Here is a 15627-nt window from a genome sequence, read left to right as displayed (position 1 = left end):
CACATGTGCATTGTTGTTTTGGTAGTTCATAAACTAATTCTACGGGGTAACACATTTATCAAATCTGCTAATTCTTTTTTGTTTATTTTGCCTTTTTATTGACAAAAGTCATAAGGTATGAATGAACGGAGTTAATTGACGGTCAGCTTGGGTTTATCTATAGGATAATGCACGATCGGGGGTTAATTAGACTACCGTGATTAAACACAGATACTTTTATAATAATGCAAGCGATGCACGAGGGCGTAGCCCGAGTGCATCCAGCTTGGCCCTAATTATAAATACTACCCGAAAATCCTCAAACTATGAATAAAATAATATTGTTTGGGAAAAGGGAAGCTTATCAATTGAAAGGGATGGGATATAGTTATTTATGGCAATTTGCTAGAAATGTGGAACCAGCAAATGTTATCATTTTTCTGTGAAGGTACCCCCTTAACTAGAATTTTATAGCTAAACTAATGAGTATTTGAGAAACAGAAGAATTTGTACTCACCATGATTTGATGATTTAATTGTTATCCGCCGTCTTGCCCCATGCAGGCAGATATGCTGCCATTACTGTAGCAATAGAGTTAATCTTGCTTGAAGCGGTATCCAACACGTTTTGTTTATTTACCTGTTCAGGTAGGGAAATTAGCTAACAGCTGGTTGGGCTGCAGGGCCTATCTTTAAGGTTACTGTTTGGGCATATATGAAGGACAAAGTTACTGTCATTAGTATTTTAGTATACCCCGATGTGTAATAGTTCAAATGCAAAAGGATCTACACTTGTACCTTTTCAGCTGAATAATACCATGTGGGCGGGGCCCTTTTGGGCCACTGTTTGGGGTCCCATGCAGTCAGATATTGCTGTTGTTGCTACAGCAATGTAATTAGTCTTGCTGAGAGCAGTATCCAACAAGTTTTGTTCATGTACCTGTTCAGCTAGATAAATTAGCCAACAGCTGGTTGGTCCGCATGGCCCATTCTTAGGGCTACTGTTTGGGCTCCTATGCAGGACAAAGTTACTGTCATTAGTGTTTTAGTACACCCCAATGTGTAATAGTTCAAATACAGAAGAATTCACCCTTGTACCATTTCAGCTAAATAATACCATATGGGCGGGGCCCTTTTGGGCTACTGTCTGGGGCCCCATGCAGTCAGATATTGCTGTCATTGCCACCATGATGCAAGGTACCCTCCTGGGTATAAAACCCAGAAACGTGTGTGCTTGTACCTCTTCAGCTAAATAAAAGCATATTTTGCCCCCCTTCCTTTTTTGTGACCCCCTCACCTACCATGCAGGGTGTGCCCCGGCAGCAACACATTTTATTGAAGCTTGGTCACCTACAAACCAAACCTTTTGTGCCTCTTCAGCTGAATAAACCTTCTGGGCTCCTGGACTAATATAGCATTGCTCTCAGTTACGTCTATTAATACAAACCATTGTAAGTTTCCGATGTATGTTGTCCTATGTGCGTAATATGGCTGTTATAAGTACGCAATCTGTGTAGATCAAACTACAAGCTGTGATGGCAAACTCTGAATATGTCTTGACAAGAAATATACAGATTGGTTTACGAAAATGAAAACCACGTAAAAACACTGTTTATTACACAAATATAAAAAAAAAAAAATTATACACAATTTAACAAAAGAGAGTGTAGATATAATGCGCTATAGAACGGGATTCTAACAAGATTAGGATTGCAAGGGTCCGTGAGTAGAGTCCCATTCTAGAAATAAATAATATTTTGCTCTGTTCAAATTGATCGTCCCGGTCAGTTCTCCGTTGTTGATTAACTAGTAAGACAGGATTTTAATGAACGGAAGAACAAAGTTATAGTTTAAGTCATCAACAATGACTGTTATATATGAACGGGTTAGATGTTTTCAAATTATTGAATCATGTTAGAAAACTGAGAATATCATTTGTTTTAATTTAAAGAACTTTATATGCTTCAGTTAGTCGACAATATGGTGCAGTAGCGCAATGGCGTTCACAGGATATCAAAGGTGTGGGAGAGGGGAGCTGCAGGGGCGTAGCGAGGAATTTGCCAAGGGAGGGGCGAAGCTTGTAAAGAAACTATCTAAGCGTAGCGTCACTTGATGGCGCGTAGCGTACAAGAACATGCTTACCAAAAATGCCTCCCAGATCGTTGGATATGTCACTTCCCAAACCTTGTAAGTTGCATCTTAGCAAATTACTAGCGATATCATAAAAAATACAAAAAAAAATGCTCAAAGGGGGGGGGGGAGCGGTCCCCCCGACGCCCCCATGGCTACTCGCCTGGTAACCTGGGTATTAATTACTCTCTACTGTTTAAGGTATTGGAGCCTGAACATTTGTGATAGGTCCAGAGGCGGATGAAGGACATTATAGAGTATAGGAGGACTGAGCTGGATTAATGAAACCGTCTGCTATATGAGGTGGGAGTCTGGAGATCCTGCCCCGGAAAGATAAGTTTTAATTTACACATAAAATTGTATACTGTGCATAATTAGACTATTAAGCAGGTCCATATAAGTAACACTCAACACAATGTTTACTAATAAATGATAACATAATAGTAAGGGTGATGATACAACCGTATCAAAGGTCCAATTCTAACCAGGATGATTGCAACAATCCACCGAGTGAATCATTTCCCAACGACTGACGATCGGAGATGTGACCATGACCCAAATGCCCTTCCCCACACCCTTACGTCACGACTGACGATCCGAGGTGGGCCATAGCCCATATCCCCTGACTGACTATCCGAGATGGGGCCATGTCACACGTGCCCCCCTCCACCCCTTGTGCACTCGATTGTATGCGTCGAATACCAGGTCCGGTCCCAAGGACAATGCCGGGCCCCCTATCTTCACTGGTCACATATAGCCCATCAATTTTAGGGCCCTGATACTTCTCCCGGATGCGTCAGTTCCTATGTATACAAATATGCTATGAATTCAGCAACTTTCCACATCATTTAGGGGAGAGGAAGGGAGAAGAGGGAAGGAGAAGAGGGGGGGGGGATGAGTGGGAGGGGAGGAGCAAGTGAGGGGTTAGGGAAAGGGAGGAGGCATATGTTCTTCAGGCGCGTATCCAGGGGGGCGTTGTTGGCGCGCGCCCCCCGGGTAAGGAAAAGAGGAGAGAAAAAAAGAGAAGAAAAAAGGGAAAAAGAGGGGGGAAAAAAGAAAAGGAGGAGAGGAAGGAAGGGAAAAGAAAAAGAAGAAAGAGAGAAAAAGGAGAAAAAGCGGGAGTAGAAGATAAACGCCAAGACCACGGGAAGAGAATGAGGAACAGTCATAAGTACAGCGCTGATCCCTATTATATACACAGTGTAGCCAGTGACAGATTGAGGATTACGGAGGGGACGTGCGCCTCACCCTACCCCTTACACCGACAACTCCATTTTTGACGTTCCATTTTTCCTCTCTCACTAATTTTTCTATATATATATGCTATATATGGTCTATCATAAAGCGTGTGTGTATGAACGCCTCAAAACAATTGTACAATTGTGCTATGGAACCATCTGTGGCTGGTCTCGAACTCGACCGATTCGTCGGGGAAATGACGCATTCGGGAATGGGGCCATCCCCCCCCCCCCTCGCCGAGCAAATTTTCTTTATGATATCGCTAGTAATTTCAAAATAGACAATGATTAGATGCAACTTACAAGGCATGGGAAGTGTCATTTCCAGCGACATGGGAGGCATTTTCGGCCAAAATTTTCTTGTACGCTCCGCGCCAACTCATGGGGGCGCTACGCTTAGATAGTTTGCCTACAGGAATCGCCCCTCCCTTGGCAAATTACTCGCTACACGCCTGTTCAAATTTGTAAAGCAAAGAGCAGATATCACACCATATCAGTGAGCATGAAAATGCATGTTCCATGGATGAACAGCCTCAACACTGTCTATGTGTGTAGTCAGAGGCGTAGGAGCCCAATTGGATTTGGGGGCTGTAACGACTTGCCCGAAAAATATAACCAAAATTTTGTGCGCGCGTTCAACATCTAAATGCCAATATCATATAAGCAAGCATCAGTCATTACATCGCATGGCAGCGTGTGCCGTATTATCCGTGAAAGTTGTGCAGTATACCGCCCGATGCTAATGTAAACAACGAAATGTCTTATGTAGATGGAGAAAAAGCATACAGGTCCAATTATGTCAAAACTCTCTTTTACAGTAGTAATGGCAAATTAGTCGGCCAAGCTAAAACCTTTATTTTAATTACCAAGGAGATAATTTTTAAACTATTCATTTCCTTAAGCTACATCATTGCTATTTATTTTTCTTTCAGTAGGTGCCCGAAAATTTCTCAGCATATTGCTCGAATTTTCAGGGGAAAAATTGGTGGGGGGGCTGCAGCCCCGCCTCCTACGTCTATGTGTGTAGTGTTCGGTTTCGAAAATCTGATATCGGAAATATCTAGTATTTTTCATTTCCTTTAACCAAGTTTTATAGTAGCCGTTATAAGAGGTTTTAATATTTGTACACCAATAAAGTAACTGTGTCTGAATCTTCGAAAATTTCCTAACCAACATTCTTCATCAAACTTCCCCCTACTAGTGCAATTTTGACCTGTCTGTTAGGGGTTGAAAGAGGTTTTTATATATATATATTGGTTGTCCATAGATTGAATTTTGTGCAACATTATGGGTATGTTTTGAAGTGATTTTATTCACGAGAAATGTGAATTTTCAAATTCTCAACAAATAATGGGTTTAAAACCTTAAAAAGTGGGGTTTTCGGATATTGTGGGCCGTGACGTAGAATCACCTACAAAAGCAATGAATGATCCACAGGACATGCAATGAGGTCCAACACTGTGTGACTGGTGACAATCTTCAAAAAGGTTATGGATGGAAAAAAACTATTGAGAAATACTTGGTTCTCAGGCAATAGTGTACATCTGGTTGGTCATTTTCAAGCCCGAGAAGTGCCATTTCCGGTGATCTGGGAGGTATCAAAACCAGAAATTTTCTTGTACGCTCTGATGGTGGCGCTTCGCTTAGATAGTAATTCGCGCCCCCCGGATTAGAAAATCCTGGATACGTCCCTGTTCTTATTTCTACCACTTGCTACGGTACTATATACATTTACTATACACAGTAGTACGTATACAGGCAGGCATACGCAGGTATACCCATATATCAGTGACTCAAATAGAGATGTCTTTTTTCATTCAAGACGACAAGCCGGTACCACATGACGCAAGGGAACTTTGTCTAGAAGAGTCAATTACTGAATCAAAGCTAACTTGTTCGATGAAATCTTGTGCTATGCAGAGGCAGATCACGGCGTCTATAAACACAAGAAATATATATATATATATATATATATATATATATATATATATATACTGCGTTTTCTAAATATTTGTTTCGGGTAGGGGCCTTAACCCATGTCCCTAGACCTCTGGGTACGCCGAGCTCGTATCGACTTGAAAGCAAAAAAAAAAACAAAAAAAAAACACACATTTCAGAGAGAGGAATTAAATGTCTCCCGAATATATTCTAAGCCCTAGCGGGTCTGATTTGGACTTCAGACGCACCAGTTTCACTGTTCAGATATAAACTGTTTCCTGATAGTCATTTTATAGAGACATTTCGGAGAGGAATTTTGTTTTACTGAAATGTATATGAAAACCCCAGTAGGGTGCAAGGGCGAAGCCCCCCCCCCCCAAGCTGTAGCATTTTGAGATATTCCTTACTTTGCCACTACTTTGATTTCCCACTCATGCACTCTTATTGCAAACGTCCAATATGCAAATGTCTTATATGGTGAATGGAGGGAATAAGAATTCGCTCGGGTACACAATCACGGTATACAGACGCTGAAAATGGGCTCAAGTAGATAGGATGTGCCAATGATGTCCAATGGTGATGGTAATAACCGCCATAAATTAAATGTTAAAGGTAAAGTTTTGGAATTTTCAGTCATTTATATCTTGTTGTAAAGGGGTCAATGTGCAACAAAGATATGCTATGCAATCTAACTAATTAACAGGAACGGATATCCAATCAGAGGCAAGTATTGTAGATTACGTATCTGGTAAATTATAATATATTTACAAGTACATAATAGTACGTAATGATAGTTACATACAGGTATATCAGATCTCAGAGACCCAAATAGAGATGTTGTGTTTTTGTTGAAGACGACACACTAGTGTCTTAGGACGCACGGGACGTTTACTAAGAGCATCTGTTTTTACCTCCATGCTAAGAGTATTATTGAATCAAAGTTAACTTGTTCGGTTAAATCTAGTATGAATAATGCTTAGAATGAATAATGAGGGAAACCTTGATCGGTAGCAAAATACGCCCACAAGTAGCCTATTTAGTATTAATACATATATATCATAGCTAATTATCTTTAGTTTGTCATTTTTTTTGCCAACCATGTCCCGTCCCTCGAAATTGTTTTTCCTTTTTTTTGGGGGGGGGGTGGGGAGAGACATCTCCTTGCCCACAGACCTCATCCCCCACCCTTCTGGCTACTGGAATGAATTAAATTACTCCGAAATGTATTCTAATCTCCGCTGGGAATCCTGGGACTTAAGCTGAGACATTTTCACTTTTACGATATTAATTTTTCTCTGATATTCTTGTTTTTCGAAAACATAATTTTTCCAAGAGAAATTCAGCCTCATAGGGGGTGCAGGAGCGTATCATTTTGAGTTATTCTTGCCTAATTGTATAATGCTTTGATTTACCAGGGGAACGAGGGTTCCCTTGTGTACGCCCATGTCTGCAAATTTATAGACAATGACACCTTTATGGTAATAACCAATAATTGGTATGTAAAGATACAGCTTTGAAATGTTCAATTCTTCATGTCTTGGTTAGGTTCACCATAACCCTAACTTATTTTTGGTTACATATATATGGATATAAACATACTCTATTATAATACTCTTTCTATTTAGTTAAGGTGATTGTGTGATATTTATTATATACATGTATAATGTAACAGATACGTAATCTACTATACTTGCCTCTGATTGGCTATCTGTTCCTGTTAATTAGTTAGATTACATACCATGTCTCTGTTGCACATTGACCTTACTGAAGATTATTTACACTACATAGTAACAGCAACAAGTATCATTGTGAACTTTGTTCTGCCATTTACTTTGCCTTGCAGCCCTTCTATACAACCATATAGTAATATTGAACTAATTCAGAGCACTTACATAAATTTTGCAATGATGTGTCGTGTCTGGTGGGGGATGGTGCGGGCGGGGGTAGATATTAACGATATCATATTATAATAACTAAAGTACCCCGCAAAAGTGCCTCTTTTTGCAAAACGAAATTATCTTTTCTAATAAAAATGACCCCTTATAAATTTGTAACTTTGTAAAAATGCCCTTTTTAAAATATTATGATGTACCATATTGTTGAACACATTAATACAAAATGTTCTCTTTTGTTAAAACAGAACATTCCATGCTTTTTTTGTGGTACGGCATGCACAGAAAATAGTTTTGCCTGAAAGTTTATATGTAACTTGGTGGTCTTTCCCATCAAACCCCACTGCCCATTGAAGTTTGTCCCCCCGACCGCTCCCCCTCTACACTGCTCAGGATTTAAAACTCTTCCGCCGTCCCTGGTAGAACGAGATAATGGAATGGACAAACGAAAAACATTCTAAACTAGGCAAAGCTTGTTCAGTTTTATTAGAAAAGAACGAAACAGAATTGAATCCAGTTATTTCGTTCAAATAAATTCGACAATGCACAATATTTATTCAATTTTATTAGATTATTCAATATTTATCACATTACAGGTAATCAATATTTATCGGATTATTCAATACTCTCATAACTAAGGTTGGTGTTTGATCTGTCTAGTTTTAATCTTCACCCTTTTTAGTAATATGATATCAGTAATGATGAGTCACAATGACTCATGATGTACACTTTACAATGGGACTATAGAACTGAACATTTACATGATATTGAAAATAAAATTACAACCGATCAAGCTAGACACACTTCTAGATTTGTGAAGCAGATCAGTCCAGTTCCAGCCTCCAAAACTATTTGCTCTTTTTTCTCGTTTATTCTGAACAATATTTTAATGAACGAAAGCACTTCAATAGTTTAAAGTCAATAAATGTTTTCAAAAGTACTCAAAGCCTGCCAAGACAGTAATAATGGACTAAATAGACATTATCATGTGTCAAATAGGGGATTGATGTTAAGGTAGCAGAGCAATGTAAACTGGACATGGATGACCATTTTTCGACTTCTCTAGCATGTTTAGAGCCAATACTGATCGCTTTTATGGTAATTACAAGTGATATGTATGAGGATAGCTTTGAAGTATTGAAATTGTCTTGCATCTACTGCTGTCCATCGGCCCGGGTGAATTCAGGATTTGGAAAAGGCTTCCCAGAAAAGTAACATTTTAGACGTGAAATGTGGTATTCTGAGGCATAGTTATTAGAATATAAATGAGGTGTATAATTTGGTTTGCACGCAAGGTTGTGCAAATAACTACCTGTTACCAACCCCTCCCACCCCCTTCCAGATCCGTGCCTTGTACCAGGTACCAATTTACGGTTTTTTCATAAGTAAACGTGCCGAGGTTGACTTATTTGATCAATGTATCAGGAATATATTATTATCAACGACCATTTCACATCTCCTTGTCGCTGATTGGTTAATCTTTTTAGCTTACTTATTTATAACCTACTCAACATATCTTCTCCTCTCATATTAAGCAATAAAGATATATTTACTCAATGTCAACAACAAGTTTGTGAACTTTGTGCTGTCATTTACTCACCAGGGTATTGGATCAGACTTCATTCTACTTATATGACCCTCCATAAGGAGGGTGGTTTTATTGAAAGAATTGATAACGTAAGATTAATATTCATTCGATATTTACATAACCTTCATAATCCCCATGACATAGTGTGTCAACTTGTGGGCGCTTTGTAAAGATAATTTATGGTTCATGATAGTATTTGTCGGATCGTGGAATTTTATAAGAAGAGAGAAAACAAACTAGAATTACTTCTAGTAAAATACTAAATCATTGTAAGAGCTACAATCATTGTAAATCGACCAAACACAGTTAAGTATATAACTCAAGCGACCTAACACATTAAAGTATATAACTCAAGCGTTCCATCCGAATACACTTGATTTTACAAGACCTGTAACAGTACGTATGGTTCATGTAGTTCACAGTCATAGTATGGATAAATAGAAACATGTAAGTACTGGTAAAAAAAAGTAAAGGTACGGGAGGAAATTGCCAATATGTACATTACTTGCGAAAGATCACGTGATGTGCATTATTTTCGTTTCTGCAGACGATGCAGATGATGTAAAACCGTCTTTTTATTCGTTGATCGGAACCGACCGACTCGAAGATGTGAAATTGAAGACAACATTTAAATAGTAACAATGATGAGTTCTTACTTCACAATATATAACAATAGTGGATATGATAGAAAATAGAAAGATAAAAGGATATCAGAAAGAAACAAAAACAGTACGAAACATGCACTCTTGCACCTTCATCAGACGAATCAGGTGTTTTGAAAACATCTTTGTTTTTATTATTTATCAATTCAATGACTCATTAAGCACTATCCAGTCATGTATAATTATGATATGTATGTATAGGACATTTAAATAACTAAAACAATAATTATATTAATAGGAAATGAACATTGTTGACTGGGGTTGAGATCTTAATTTACAATCCAGCCTCATTCCAGTGATGGGCTCATCAAATTCCAGCTTTATATTTGACTGAACAGACCACTTTAAATTAAAAAAGGCTTAGTCTTATCGTTTTTTATCGTAAAATACTTCAAACATCACATATGAGATAAATTATTAAATTATATATTACATGAACCCCTATAGCAGGGAATGTATGGGTGTGTTCCCAAGCGGAGTCTATGACTATACAAATCAAAGTGAAGCAATAACGTAACAAGCATGTTCATTGATTATAGAAGGAGAGGGAAATGGAAGTGGTTAATGGTTAATTTGAAATGATTATTTTGTCTTAATTTACATTTTTTTTTAAAATTAGTTGGCTTTCATCTTGTGTGTTGTTTCCTTGTAAATATGGCGTTATTCAGGAGTCTTACGCGGTGTTCTTTAGAAAAGACGTTCCTTGTGAAATTCAAATATTTGAATTTTCTACCATATAACAAGAATAGCATAACGAAATATAAATTGCCATTAAAGACAAAACAATATTAACCGTATTTGAACATCCCATATAACAGAGGTGTTATAGTTTGGCGGTCGTTATTGCAAAAAAATATATAATTTATATAATTTATATAAAAATATATAATTATTATAATTATATAATATTACATAATTATGTAATATAATATAATTATATAATATTATATAACATTAATTATATTAGTATATATTATATAATTATATAAGTATTATTATATAACTATATAGTTATACAATTTGTTTTTAGCAAGAAAATAGCATTACATAAAATGAATTACTAGAAATATCTTGAAAGTATCTACGTCAATTACAATAGATTGAAATTCATGAAATCGACTTAAAGCAACATTGGTTGATTATTTCACTGGTCGTAACTCATTATTGCCTTAAATATTATAGATGATCTAGTCCTTCCCCTACAACTCCTCATTCCCAAATAAACTTGAGTTCATTCAGACATATGAAATGAAAGGAGTGCTTGTATTTATAAATAACCACAATCCCACATTGTAAAATAAGGAAATGTACAACATTTAACTATTATCCAAAGTTCATTTTAACAAAAGGTCAATGCCACTAAGAGAAATTATTACTTTTATACTGTGCATTTTTAAGCAATGCATTGAAATATTTCTGACGTCATTATATTGACTTAAATTTGACCGTAGGGTGACGAACCAACCTCAAAATCTCAATACAGGAGTAACGTAGCTGATATTAGACGTTCATACCACGGAAGCTGGAAACATAAGAATAGAGAAATAACATAAATTATTGCAAGGGGGTATAGTAGGAGAGTGTTCGCATTTCAAGAAATTTGAACCAGAATGAGACACACTTCTTCCAAGCTTTAAACCAACATTTCTTCTGCAATAAAGTCATGCACGCGTAAGTAATTATGAAATCTACAGCGTGCAAGTAAAACTAAACTTACATGCAAAATAACCAACATGTGATCGTCGAATCAAATTCCAATATAAGGTGCCTGGGGTTCTTACCCCAGATACTTTTTGTTTACGTCTAAATGGTCCATTCTGAGGCAAAGTTAGATTCTATAGGAGGTCAGATAGTTAAAGCAGCATTTTGCGTTGGGTCGCTTTTTTCCACCTTTTTAACATGTGCATCGATTTTTTTAGATGTATCAATCATAAAACAGCAAACTAAGATACCATCCAAGTTTCACCCTGCCAAGAGCGTTAATTAGCGAGAAATTAACGATTTATGTCGATAACGAGTAAAAGTGTCCTCTACAAAGTTTTCATATCTCCAAATCCACTAGTTTGAATTCCACCAATCAGTGAATAGTATGTTTATTCATGAGCATTTTGTGTTTGGTCGCCGTTTTCTACTTTTTTGACATGTCCATCGAGTTTTTTACATACATCAAATCACAAAACAGCAAATTAAGATACAAGCCAAGTTTTTCCCTGCCAACAACGTTAATTGGCGAGTATTCCACATACAAAATTAATCGCATTCAGTTCCCAAACCCACTAGTTTGAATTCAACCAATCAGAGATGCAGGTTTAGTTATGAGCCGTTGCTAAAAATAGATTCAAGACTTTGCGTTGGTACAACCAGGGAGTTGTTATGCAACTCTCTGGTACAACTGCCATATAGACTGTACACAAATCAAGCGTAGTGTTATATTAAGTATCTGTCAATGACGTTCGTAGTGTTTAAATATTCATATTATGGGCGAGGTTTATTGGGTTCCCAACGGAAAATATCTTGGAGAACAACAAAGTTGAAAGTTGCAATTTTTTCGACTTTTATGCCACCATTTGAAGTAAAATATAAATAGATAAGCTAGTTATGTATGTCGTTATGGCATAGTGGAGTCAGTGAGGTTGAGAAAAATCATAGAAAAGGACGCAAAATGCTGCTTTAAGGTAGCATACGCCCATTGAAAGCCCCATTGACTTACACACTAAATCACAAAAGTAATGTGGTCTCTAAGTCGAGATAGAAGTTTTCACTAGCTAAACGCTACCCATCACCGGATAGCTGACAAGTTGGCCTTTCATGGCACCATCAATTTTTTGTACCATGACCGTGAAGATTTTTTGCTATCCGAGCCGGAAGTTTTCGTCACTTGTAAACAAACCTCTTCACTCAGTGGTAAACAAATTTCCTACGCTGCTCCTGGGAGGCCTAAAGGGGTCTAAAATTGCCTCAATTGACCCAATTTTTTCACTACATGTACTTCCATTCATACTCTTCAACATGCAAGCCACAAAACACTAGATTATGATTGATAACAGGTCACAAAAGATGTTCTCCCGCTGCTTTTTGGCACTTTTCCTGAAGGAGAACAATCGAGCGGATTGATATAGACTCTAATAGGAGTATGCCACCTTAAGTGAAAAATGATTTTTTTTTTTTACCAAAATGATACTTTTCATAGTCGTCACAATATAAACCACAACAGAATTCTATGCAATTATCATTTTAGGTCCATAAAGGTGTATTTTCAGAGATTTCAGTATGCACGGTGCAGTGTGTAAATACACATATGAGCAATACTGTGTAAGCAGTAACCAGGTCGACGTCTGCAACAACATTTCCAGTCACCAATTTTGATAAGCTTAACCAATTTGGGTGCATTTATGGTTCTTGCAGGTTTTATTGGTATCCCTGATCACAGTCCACTTGGTCTGGCTTGCCCTACCTGCAGAAACATCATCCAGAGAAGGGTCAGTGGGGAGGGCTTTTTCGTCTCTGGCTCTGAAAAGTGATGAAAACTACTTTTGTTTAGCTCAGCTGATTCCTCCCAAACTGATCTACAGGACATACCCCAATGTATTCCTGAACTGTTTGGAACATTTTAAACTGATATTGCATGTCACTCCAGTGCAATTGTTAAGTTACTAAGAATAAGAGATGTGAATTGAAGGTGTTCTTTGCCGAAACTGGATCATCGGGATTTGTTAACCACAGCCTCACTGTCACAGTATGTACAGTAGTGAAAAGGAAAGCTTACTGGAATGCTATCTAGATACACCGTTCACCTCAATAGCATATCCAATCCATTTAAAGGTTTGTGCATAGGTTGTTTACAATGTATTAAAGACAGTTATAAGAGAAGAGAGGTGGATAGGGGGGCATATTTCATGATAAAACATTCAAATTTGTTGCTCGGCAAAGAACAACAACGTCAAATTACCGTATTCTCCATTGGTGTCAAGCACTGGTTCCTATAGTTACTACAGTAGATCTCCCATGGAAGCATCAGGACATCTCTTTCTGCTGTCAGAGTTGTTTGGGATTTGTTGTTACCTCATCTAACCAGTTGAGTCCATTGATACCACACCCATTCAAAGTATATAGCTGTGAATGCTGAGGACTTAGCACATCAACTTTCTCTGAAAATTGACAAACAACAGAAAATTGATGAGGAGTGAGTAGGCTCAAAAACCCTTGATGCACATATGCAGGAGCAGAAAATCCATACCTTTGTGGATTATTTGCTAAATAAGACTCAAAACATTCTCTGTGTAAGGTATTATCACTCAGCAGCCACTCCACTTAGGATACAGACCGCATACAACATTGTGCTACAGCTGGTGTAGACTTGGTCTAGGATACTAACATAGCGTCATTATGAATCTGAGGCCTAGGCCTAGGCTAACAACATTAGGGGTATTTCATGCATTGAAACTGAGTTTTTGTCCTTAGTTAAACACCAGGTACTTCCAACTTTAGCAAAAATAATCTAAAATATGATTACCATGTACTTTAGGTGCCCACAGATGTCAAATTTCACTGAACTTAGTCGTTCACGTCACACACACTGCAGGCATTTTGGTCTGATTCTGAAGGATTTTGAATTTCGTGCATTTGGCACCTACTTAGCAGATTCGAGGCAGGAATCATATTACGGAAGCCTTGGTAGGTCAAGGCTTAATGGCCAAATAGTTTATTGGGGAGGAAAACTGGTCAGAAATGCTCAGAAGGCTGTTCTAGTCTAATGTATAGAAACGCACATGCTCTTTGTGGTACTTTAAGGCTGTAATACTAGTTTATGCGTAAAAATCACCCAAGCTTGAAATTTTCTGACGTTTCCTTGAAAACCATTTTTACACACCATAGCAACTACTTTGATCCAAAATTGGGACTCCTAGCACTTAAAATGAAAATTTGGCATTTTTGCTTAAGGTAGCATACGCCCATTGAAAGCCCCATTGACTTACACACTAAATCACAAAAGTAATGTGGTCTCTAAGTCAAGATAGAAGTTTTCACTAGCTAAACGCTACCCATCACCGGATAGCTGACAAGTTGGCCTTTCATGGCATCATCATTTTTTTGTACCATGACCGTGAAGATTTTTTGCTATCCGAGCCGGAAGTTTTCGTCACTTGTAAACAAACCTCTTCACTCAGTGGTAAACAAATTTCCTACGCTGCTCCTGGGAGGCCTAAAGGGGTCTAAAATTGCCTCAATTGACCCAATTTTTCACTACATGTACTTCCATTCATACTCTTCAACATGCAAGCCACAAAAAAACTAGATTATGATTGATAACAGGTCACAAAAGATGTTCTCCCGCTGCTTTTTGGCACTTTTCCTGAAGGAGAACAATCGAGCGGATTGATATAGACTCTAATAGGAGTATGCCACCTTAAGTGAAAAATGATTTTTTTTTTTACCAAAATGATACTTTTCATAGTCGTCACAATATAAACCACAACAGAATTCTATGCAATTATCATTTTAGGTCCATAAAGGTGTATTTTCAGAGATTTCAGTATGCACGGTGCAGTGTGTAAATACACATATGAGCAATACTGTGTAAGCAGTTTGTTTGTTGGCAGTGCTTGAAACAATATCAGCATATTGTTTGAATTTCAGTGAAATGTCTTCTTTTTTTGGGGGGGGGGGAAGGGGAGGGGCTACAGTCCCCTATCCCCGACTCCTTCGCCTATGATCCTGGCGGTAACTTACCTCTTAAAAGGAGTATGATAATCTTTTAGAGGACTGGGGTATAACCTACCGGAAGTGATGTCATCACTACCACTAACGAGAGAAGGCGCATATAGGGAAGTTGTAGCATTCGTAGTATTCGTATACTTACAAATGCCCCGAAGTCAATAAGTATTGTAATCAGCAATTTCGACATAACTACGTCAATGAATCGCAATCTGGCATTGCACATTCTTTTAAAACCTTTTTTTTCTCTCAAACCAACAGACAGGAGTTATACAGTGTCATTCTTGAACAAAATGATTTTGGATACAAAGTAATCTACTGGTAAACATGCCTGCGGTGTTGTCCTGTCGTTGTACTCTTACTGCTCACTTTCACATGTGATTTTATTAATGATGAACTAAGAAAGCTTACTCGAAGAACCACTTGAAATAAGATAAATGTATCTACGGCATATGTTGATCTACTCCTCCATTTTACACCGGCCTA

At 37.8% G+C, this 15627-nt stretch overlaps 1 long non-coding RNA gene across 1 annotated transcript; it reads right to left on the bottom strand.

Annotated features, from left to right (window-relative positions):
• Positions 1 to 11979: 11979 nt before the first annotated feature.
• On the bottom strand, positions 11980 to 14317 carry LOC139984629 (uncharacterized). The gene is made up of 3 exons (XR_011799126.1): positions 13940 to 14317; positions 13376 to 13574; positions 11980 to 12936 (listed from the first exon to the last, which is right to left on the bottom strand). It is a non-coding gene; the product is annotated as an uncharacterized lncRNA (long non-coding RNA).
• Positions 14318 to 15627: the final 1310 nt, after the last annotated feature.

This window comes from Apostichopus japonicus, chromosome 17 (genome assembly GCF_037975245.1).
Source record: "Apostichopus japonicus isolate 1M-3 chromosome 17, ASM3797524v1, whole genome shotgun sequence".
Taxonomy (NCBI): domain Eukaryota; kingdom Metazoa; phylum Echinodermata; class Holothuroidea; order Aspidochirotida; family Stichopodidae; genus Apostichopus; species Apostichopus japonicus.
The sequence above is the reverse complement of the archived record's forward strand: the minus strand, read 5'-3'. Positions and strand labels throughout refer to the sequence as shown.